The 10,000-nt window shown below is 38.9% G+C and overlaps 1 long non-coding RNA gene across 1 annotated transcript in view; it reads left to right on the top strand.

Moving 5' to 3' along the window:
* Nucleotides 1-1,206, top strand: part of LOC114045590 — a 10,807-nt gene extending 9,601 nt beyond the window's left edge. The window contains exon 3 of the long non-coding RNA XR_003569402.1: nt 1-1,206. This exon is cut by the window's left edge and continues 62 nt beyond it. This is a non-coding gene — a long non-coding RNA (uncharacterized LOC114045590).
* Nucleotides 1,207-10,000: the final 8,794 nt, after the last annotated feature.

Here is a 10,000-nt window from a genome sequence, read left to right as displayed (position 1 = left end):
CACCTAGCCCTGGAATGTCCACCTTGGAAGTACCTTCTACTCCTCCCGATACTTGGATGGATCCACCTAGAACCTCCAGTTAAGGGTGCCCAGACCAGACATTTCTTCATTTCACACTAGACTGCCATACAGACTTCTCTGTCATGCCCTGGAGCCAGTTTCCTTTCTCCCCTATCCCTTTCCCACTTTTTTGCATGGTCTTCTAAGTTATTCTTCTCTAACCCCCTACCATATTGGAATGTAAACTCCTTGAGAGTTATTCTTTTTGTTTCTATTTGTATTCTCAGCACTTAGCACAATGTCTGAAACAAAGTAAGTCCACAGCAAATACTTGTATGTTTTACAGTAAGGAAACTGAATGGAGGAATGGGTAAGTGACTTGCCCAGGGTCACACTGTAAGTTTCAGAACTGGGACTCGAAAATACTCAGATCATTTGACCCCAAGATCAGTGCTCTTTCTACTATACTGTAGTGTAACCAAAATTCAAGGATTTACAGTTTTGTGGCTTTTTTTTAACAGCTGAAAAGGGAAAGATGTTTATGGAACTCCAACTCCATGGGACTACTGGAAGATTGTGTTGACTCTGAAAACTTACTCATTTTCACTAGCAGTGGAGATTAAGAACAGTTTGATGTGACGAATATCACCTTTATTTAAATTTTCTTTTATCCCATTTGGAAGTTATTTAAGTTCTGGTTATTTTTTTAATTGTCGTCTTCCAGCTCTGCTCACTAGGTGGCGACCTTGCTTCATTAGCAAAACCAAAGGCAGAGACGTTTTAAAAGAATTTTTCAGGACAAAATTAAAAAAACAGGCATTCCTTATCCATCATATAGAATTGTGCTGTTGGTCAAAAAGTCAAGTCAGCAAGCATTTATTAATCGCCTACTTACGTGTAAGAAAGAAAGGCAAAACGATGGTTCCACCATCACCTATAAGCTCACATTCTAATGGGGGAAACAATTCGTAAAAAAATCATAAAAAGAAGATAGAGTGTAAAAAGGAGGTAATCCCAGAGATAAGGTGCTAGCAGTAGGGGTAGTGGGAAAGGCCTCTTGCAGAAGGTGAGATTTAAGGTATCTTTAAAAGGGAGCCAGGAGGTGGAGGTGAGGAAGAACATTCTAGGCACAAAAGACAGCCGTTGAAAATGCCTGTAGACAAGAGATGGAGTGTCATGGGTGAGAGAGACAAGAAGAAGGCCAGTGAGCTGGATTGTAGAGTGACATGGCAGAAAGTCATAGTCAACGAATCTAAAATAATAGCTTGGGGCCTGGTTATAAAGGGCTTTAAAAGCCAGAGATTTTAGATCTTAACCCGAAGATAATAGGGAAGCACTGAAGTTTTATTTAGGTAGTCAGACTTATACTTTAAGAAAAGTATTTTAGCACTGAATGGAAGATGGCCTTGGAGTGGGGACTGGAAACAAATCAGAAGGCTACTGCAGTAGTCCAGGCATGAGGTAATGAGGGCTTTTACAGCAACTGTGTGAGAGGAAAGAAGGAGACTATAGGAGATAATGTGAAAGTAGAAACAATAAGACTTGGCAACATTACTAGATGTGTGAGTTAAGTGCAAATGAGGAGATGAGGATGACACTAAAATGATGAAACTGGGTGACTGGGAGGATGGTGGTGCCCTTGACAGTAGTGGGGAAACTTTTGGGGGGAAAATAAAGAGTCCAGTTTTGGGCAGAGTGAGTTTGAGTATGTCTATAGGACACAGGTCAAGATGTCTAAGAAGCGATTGGCAATATGAGGCTGGAGGTCAGGAGAGAGGTTCAGACTCAATAAATAGATTCGAGGATCATCTGAATAAAGATGATAGTTGAACCCATGGCACCTAGCCACAGGCTTAGCTATAGATAGCACCACTACCACCAAATAAAATAGTATAAAGGTGGAAGAAGAATGTTCTGGATAAACCCTTCAAAGACATGCACAGTTAGTGGTTAATGAAGCCTTGTTAACTGATTGACTAAATGCTAAATAATACTCATTTAGTTGTTGTTCAGTCATCTTTTCAGTTGTGTCCAACTCTTCATTACCCTATTTGGGGTTTTACTGCAAAGATATTGGAGTGGTTTGCTATTTCCTTCCAGCTCATTTTACATATGAGGAAACTGAGGCAAACAGAGTTAAGTGACTTGCCCAGGTCATATATCTTGTAATCTGTATTAAAATCTGAGGCCAGATTTTAACTCAGGTTTTCCTGACTCCAGGCCTAGTGCTATATACACTGTGCCACTTTGCTGTCCCATAACATTATTACATTCCAATTCAAGAATTTGATATGAATTTTTTGTTTGATGCAAATTCATTATTCAATGTTATTGAATATTCATTTCATTTAATATTATTCAATGTTTATTGAACTTAATATTACTCAGTGTCTATTGAAATAAGATGAAATAACTTATTTTATTCTATTGTTGTAATGTAAACTTGGGTTAGAAAGTGAGATGACCAAAATTTAAGTACCTTATATATTCTCAAGACAGCTAGGTGGCACAAAGGAATGAGTGCTGCGCCTGGAGTCAGGAAGATTTATCTTCCTGAGTTCAAATCCAGTCTCAGACACTTACTGGCTGTGTGATCCTGGGCAAGCCACTTAACTCTGTGTGCCTCAGTTTCCTCATCTATAAAATGAGCTGAAGAAGGAAATGCAAACCCCTCCCATATCTTTGCCAAGAAAACCCCAAATGGGGTCCCAAACAGTCAGACACAACTGAGGTGACTGAACAACAATATATTCTCAGTAAAGCAATCAATAGGCATTTAATAAGCATACTACATGCTAGGAACTGTACTAGGTACTGGGGGTACAAAGAAAGGAAAGGAAACAATCCTTACTCTTAAGGAATTTAAATTCTCCATTTCACATCAGTTACATTATTTTAGTCCAGGGGTTTTCAACCTAAAGAGTACCTGTGAATTTGTTTTAAAAATATTTTGATAACTATATTTCAATATAATTGGCTCTCTTTTTAATCCTATATATTTTATTCATTTAAAGACATTATTCTGAGAAGGGATCCATAGGCTTCATCAATTCACCAGTGAGTCCATGACAGAACAAATGTTAAAAGCCCCTCTGCATAAGGGAAAATAGAGTGAGGAGAAGTCGCCTGGGGCCACAGAGGCCCATTAGATGTGATTCAGAATCCAAATTGTTCATTCCAGTTGAAAAACAGTCTGTGTCTTAGCTTTCTGATTACTCAGAACTATAAAAAAAAAAACTATCTTAAGTTAATGCATAATTGATTATGGCGCATGACATGTAATCCTTCAGTCTCCTAACGAGTGGGCATTTTATTCATTCATAGCATAGGTTCATTATATTTAAGGTTTCAAACTTTATTTTCTTAATGTAATCTATTTGATAGAAGTTCTCTATTATATGATTTTTATAATTTGGTTTTTACTTTAATCTTGATAACATTTTTAAAAACCCAAATCCTTACCTCACATTGCTACAACTATTGCATAAAGTCATGACTTATTTTTGGAAGCTTACTACTGATTGAGTTGATGCTTTTACTACTCTAAAGTATTTATGATGTTTGTTTACAATCATGGGTTCATATTCTTCCCTTGGCTGTATGTGTCTCTCTCAACTGAGAGTTGCATACTAAATATAAGGGCAAAATTTGATTTGTAGTCGAAAGTACTGGCTTAGAAAAGGATTTAGGTATTTAGCCATAAGGGCAGTTAGGTGGCATAGTGGTTAGAGTATTTGAACTCTTCCTGAGTTCAAATTTGACCTCAGACACTTACTAGCTGTGTGACCCTAGGCAAGTCACTTAACCCTGTTTGCCTCAGTTCCTCATCTGTAAAGTGAGCTGGAGATGGAAATAGCAAAACATTCTTTGCCAAGAAAATTTCAAATGGGGTCATGAAGAGTCAAACGTGATGCAACAACAACATTTAGCCATACAATTGGCTTATTAGAGATCTTTCCTTCATAGGCTATTGTTCATTTAATGTTTGCTTTTACTTAAAGTCCTGTGTGTAATAAAAATACAAGGTTGCATTACTAAGAGCACAGATTTGGAGCATCTTGGTTCATATTCCACCTCTGTCATTGACTCCTTCTTTGTTCTTGGGCAAGTCACTTTTTTTTAAATTAATTTATTTTGATTTCTCAACAATCACTTCCGTAAGCTTTTGAGTTTTAAATTTTTCTCCCCCTCCCTCCCTAACTCCTTCCCCAAGAGGGCACACAATCTAATATAGGCTATACATATACATTATTATTAAACATATTTTCACATTAGTGATGTTGTAAGTAAGAATTAGAACTAATAGGAGGAAACACCAGAAAGAGGAAAGAAAACACAACAGAAGAAAAAAAAAATAGCAAATAGTGTGCTTCGATCTGCATTCAAACTCCATAGTTCTTTCTTTGGATGAGGATGGCATTTTCCGCTATGAGGCTTTTGGACATGTCTTAGATCCTTGTATTGCTGAGAGGGGTTAAGTCTATCAAAGTCAGTCATCATTCAATGTGGCTGTTACTGTGTACAATGTTCTCCTGTTTCTGCTCACTTCACTCAGCATCAAACCATACAAATCTTTCCAGGTTTATCTGAAGTCAGCCTGTTCATCATTTCTTATAGCACAATAGTATTCCATTACATTCATATATCACATTCACAATTATGATAACTATCTGTGTCTTTCTCTTCATCCTTTCCCCCCCCTCCGTTTATGCTTTTCTTTCTCCTTTCTCCTTTTCCCTCTTCACTAATGTTTTGCTTTTGACCACTTCCTCCCTAAGTCCCACCTCCCTTCTATTAGCCCCCTCCCTTTTCTTCCCCTTTACCCTTACTACTTCTTCCCTCCCTTCTATCCTCCTTCCCTTTTCTTTCCCCTTTTTCCTCCTATTGCCTATAGGGCATGTTAGATTTCTATACCTAACTGATTATGTTATTCCCTTCTTAAGTCAAATCTGATGAGAGTAGGATTCAAACAATGCTCCTCTCCCTCCCTTCTTTCCCTCTGCTGTAATAGGTTTTTGTGCCTTTTCCTGTGATGTAATTTACCCTTGTCTGCCTCCTCTTTTCCTTTCTCTCAGTACATTTTCTTAGTTAGATCAGATTAATTCACTTACTTGGATCCATTTAACCCACTTGATTAAATTTTTTTCATCATTACTTCAAAGTCAATTTAGACCCACCCCCTTTATGTATACCCCTTTAACATGGTGTAATAACAATACAGTTCTCAAGAGTTACAAATGTCATCTTCCCTTGTAAGGATGTAAAGAGTTTGCCCTTATTAATAATATATTGTTACTTTCTGTCCCATTTACCTTTTTATGTCTCTCTTGAGTCTTGTATTTGAAGATCAAATTTTCTGTTGAGTTCTGGTCTTTTTATCAGGAAGGTATGGAAGTCCCCTATTTCATTGAATATCCATCTCTTCCCCTGAAAGATCATCCTCACTTTCTTTTCTTTTCTTTTCTTTTTCTTTTTTTTTTTTTTTTTTTTTTTTTAGGCAATTGGGGTTAAGTGATTTGCCCAGAGTTACATAGCTAGTAAGTGTCAAGTGTTTGGTCTGAGGCCAGATTTGAACTTAAGTCCTCCTGACTTCAGGGCTGGTACTGTATCCACTGTGTCACCTAACTGCCCTAATTGTGCTCGTTTTCGCTGGGTAGTTGATCCTTGTTTGTAATCCAAGCTCCTTTGCCTTATGGAATATCATATTCCATGGCCTACAGTCTTTTAATGTAGAAGCTGCAAGGTCTGGGTAATCCTGTCTGTGGTTTCATGATATTTAAATTGTTTCTTTCTGGTTGCTTGCAGTATTTTCTCTTTGACCTGTTAATTTTGGAATTTGGCTACTATATTCCTTGGTGTTTTCAATTTGGGATCTCTTTCAGGAGGTGATCGGTAGATTCTTTCTATGGCTATTTTACCCTCTGGTTCTAGGACCTCAGGGAAGTTTTCCTTTATGATTTCCTGAAAGATACTGTCCAGGCTCTTTTTTTCATCATGATTTTTAGGTAGACCAATAATTTTTAAATTGTCTCTCCTGGATTGATTTTCCAGGTCAGTTGTTTTACCAATGAGTTATTTTACATTTTCATCTATTTTTTCATTCTTTTGTTTTTGTTTAACTGATTCTTGCTCTCTCATACAGTCTTTAGCTTCTATTTGCTCAATTCTAATTTTTAACAAATTGTTTTCTTGTATTAGATTTTGTACCTCCTTCCCCAGTTGGCCATTTGTATTTTTTAGGGACTTGTTTTCTTCAGTGTAGTTTTTTTTCCAGTTGACCAATTGTATTTTTTAGGCACTTGTTTTCTTCAGTGTACTTTTTTTCCAGTTGGTCAATTGTATTTTTTAAGGACTTGTTTTCTACAGTTAATTTTTGGCCTTCTTTTTCCAAGCTATTGACTCTCCCTTGCATACCTCTCATTTCTTTTCCCATTTTTTCTTCTACCTCTCTCATTTGAGTTTTAAAATTGAGCTCTTCTTGAGCTCTTCTAAGAAGGCTTTTTGGGCTTCAGACCAGTTCATTTTCCCTTTTGAGATTTCCATAATAAGAATCTATCATATGTTTCTTTTTTGCTCATGGTGTTTGCTTATTTCTTGGCCTTTAAAGAGAGTGGGCTCTCCTGCTGGGGAGCAGAGGGCACTGACCCAAGCTTCTTGTGTTGGGATCCTAGGGCCTGGTCGATGGCTTTGTGTGCTGGGGCCTCCAGTGTTGGCAGTTGGAGGCTGTAGGATTCTGGCAGCTTACCTGGTGTTGGACTGGAAACAGCAATACTGGAATTCTAGGGGTAGATTTGAGTAGTGTGGGTCCTGGAGATTTCCTGCTTACCTAGGCCTTTCCTTCCTCTAAGTTCCTTCTTCAAGCCTCAGTTTCCTTAATTGTAGAATGAAGAAGTTGGACTATATAACCTCTAAGGTCCCTTCCAATTCTCCATCTGTGAACCTGTGACATATCTGTTTTCTAGGGACCAGCTTAATTAACTCAATTTAGATGTCCATCCATCCATCTATCAGCAAGCATTGACTAAGCACCTGCTATGGGCCAGGCACTCTGTTAAGTGCTGGGGATTCAAAGATAGAAGTAAAAGTCTACCATCAGGGACATGGCATTCTAATGGAAGAGACATTAAGTAATATGTAGGTATATACAGGACATACAAATCAGATACAAGGTCACCTGAGAGGAGTGACTAGAAACTGGGGAAACCGAGAAAGGTCTCCCAGGAAGGGTAGCACTTGAGCTGAGTCTTGAAGGTTACCAAGTATTCCAATAGGCAATTCCATTCAATTCAGCAAACATTTATTAGGCACCTACTATGTACCAGGCACCATGCTAAGCAATGGGGATACAAAAAGAGGCAAAAGACAATGCTTACCCTCAAAGAACTTACATGACAATTTTATGCTTCATGTTCATCATTCCTGGAAAGCTCTCCCACATCTTAAATGTAATATATCCAAAACAGAACTCATTATCTTTCTCCCGTACCATCCTCCCCTACTACCTTCTCTAATACTATTGAGGGCAACACCATCCTCCCAGTCCCTCAGGCTTGTAGCCTAGGAGTCATCCTGGATTCTTCATCATTTCTCAATCCCCGTAACCAAGTTATTGCCAAAGTTTGCTGATTTCACCTTTACAACATCTCTCCAATATGCCCCCTTCTCTCCTCTGACACAGCCACCACTCTAGTACAGGCTCTCTTCACCTTGTGCCTTGATTACTAAAATAACCTGGTGGATCTGCATGCCTCACATCTCTCCCCACTCCAATCCATCCTCCATTCAGCCATTAAAGTGGTTGATCTGATCATGTCTTTCCCCTACTCAATAAATTCTTGTTGCCTCCAGGAGCAAATACAAAATGCTCTGTTTGGCATTCAAAGTCCTTTATAATCTAATGCCCTCCTACCTTTACAGTCTTCTTACACCACAGTCCCCAAAACATATTCTTTAATCTAGTGACAGGATGTTAGTACCACCCCTTCTCAGCCACACCCAGAAATGGTCACAGTCTTGATCTTACCATCACCTTACCATCACCTACTTCCATGTTCATGAACTTTGAAATTCCTGTGTCTGATAATAATCTGTTGTCACTCCACCTGTGTTTCCATGTTGCACCCACTTACATTTTTCTTCATACTCAATGTAGCCTCCAATCCCTCCACTCCTCAGTCCTTTCTCAGGACTCTTGCAATGGCTACACTCTCCTCCTTTGCCCATCTTGACCCAATTCATGAACTAATTCAACTCTACACTGTCCCCTTCTATCAAGTCCCTTGCCTTTTTATTCTATTAAAGATATTGGATTACCCTCACCAACAGATGCTTTAAGAGACAGCTAGGTATTGCAGTGGATAGAGCTCTGGGCTTGGAATAAGAAAGACCTGAGTTAATAATCCAACCTCAGACACTTACTAGCTGTGTGATCCTGGGCAAGTCACTTAATTCCTTCTGCTTCAGTTTCGTCAACTGTAAAATAGCAATAATAATAGCACTCACTTCTAAGAGTTATTGTGAGCTTCCAATGAGAAACTATTTTTAAAGCACTTGGCACAGTGCCTGGCCCATGGTAGGAATTTAATAAAATGTTTGATGTCTTCCTCCCCCTCTACTTCATCACTCCTAGTCACTGAATGGAGCTGGAGAGAATCATAATACCAGTGCTGAATGGGTCCACTGAATAGGTCCAAATTTATATTACATAAACTCAACTGGTCTCTCACTGCAGTAAGGCAATCCTTCTACACCTCCCTAATCTATTCACTATCTCACTTATTGTAGCAGTTTTTCCAAACCTTTTCATCCCTCCTCAAACCTCCCATAGTTCCCCCTCCCCACTCCTTTCAGCTAAAAATCTTGCCTCAGATTTCAGTTAAAAAAAATGAGGCTGCTCCCCAAGAACTCCCTGTTCTCTCCTCTTCATGTTCAAGGCACTCCTAGGGACACCTTATCCCAGGAATCAGGAATGTCCCAGAAAGCATTATTTCCTGGCACAGCAGCCAAGAGGACAGGATGTCAGAACCAGATTCCAACCGTTATTTCTTCTCCATTCTCTTCTCTAGCTTTGCTACTCCACCTTAACCTTTGTCCCACTGAACTTATTCCTGCCCTCACTTCAATCTGAGCATGCTAAAAGTTTCTGTGGTTTCCACAGAGAAAGTTGAGTGTGCATGATACTCCCTTACATGCAAAACTTTGTAGAATAGAATAGAATAGTCAATATTCTACTTTGTTAAAATGTCAATGTTGGCAGACAATGTAGACCTATATACCTGCATAGTAGAGGTAGTCTCTGAAGCTACTCTTAAGCTACTCTTAAAATCCACACTCTGACTAGCAGGTGGGTCCCCCAGAATAAGGCTACTTTCCCCCTCAGAGTTCTAGGAGTAACCTTGAGGTGCTGAAGTGTTTTTCTCTAATACTATTGCTCATGAGCCCCCATATAGTATAATCCTCCCATTATCATTATGTGGCAGCAAGGTGGCACAGTGGACTGAATGTTGGACTTGGCATTAGGAAGATGAGTTCAAATACTTCTTCAGATACTTATTAGCTATGTGATCCTGGCCAAGTCACTTAAGCCTCCATTTTCATCTGTAAAATAGGGGTAGTGATAGCACCAACCTCACAGAGTTGTGAAGATGAAATGAGGCAATATATAGAAAGTACTTTGCAAACCTTAAAGCATAACATATATGTTATCTATTATTATCATCTCTAGTTAATTTTTCTCTAGTAGTATATAACAAATTGACCAATTGATTTCTCCTTAGTTGCAGTTCATGAATTAACATCAACTAGCTTCTATAAAGAGATACTTGCTGTGAGGACCAAGCAAGACCTGAAAGACAAAAACTGGTTGTCCGTTCTCCTCTACCAACTCAGTCCTTGAGGAAAGTGGACTCAAACTTAAAGTAGTAACTATCAACACCACCCCTCACACACACACACACACACACACACACACACACACACACACACACACACACACACACAC

The sequence above is a fragment of the Vombatus ursinus genome, unplaced genomic scaffold (assembly GCF_900497805.2).
Source record: "Vombatus ursinus unplaced genomic scaffold, bare-nosed wombat genome assembly UNPS02014779.1, whole genome shotgun sequence".
Lineage (NCBI taxonomy): Eukaryota > Metazoa > Chordata > Mammalia > Diprotodontia > Vombatidae > Vombatus > Vombatus ursinus.
This window is presented reverse-complemented; position numbering and strand designations above follow the sequence as displayed.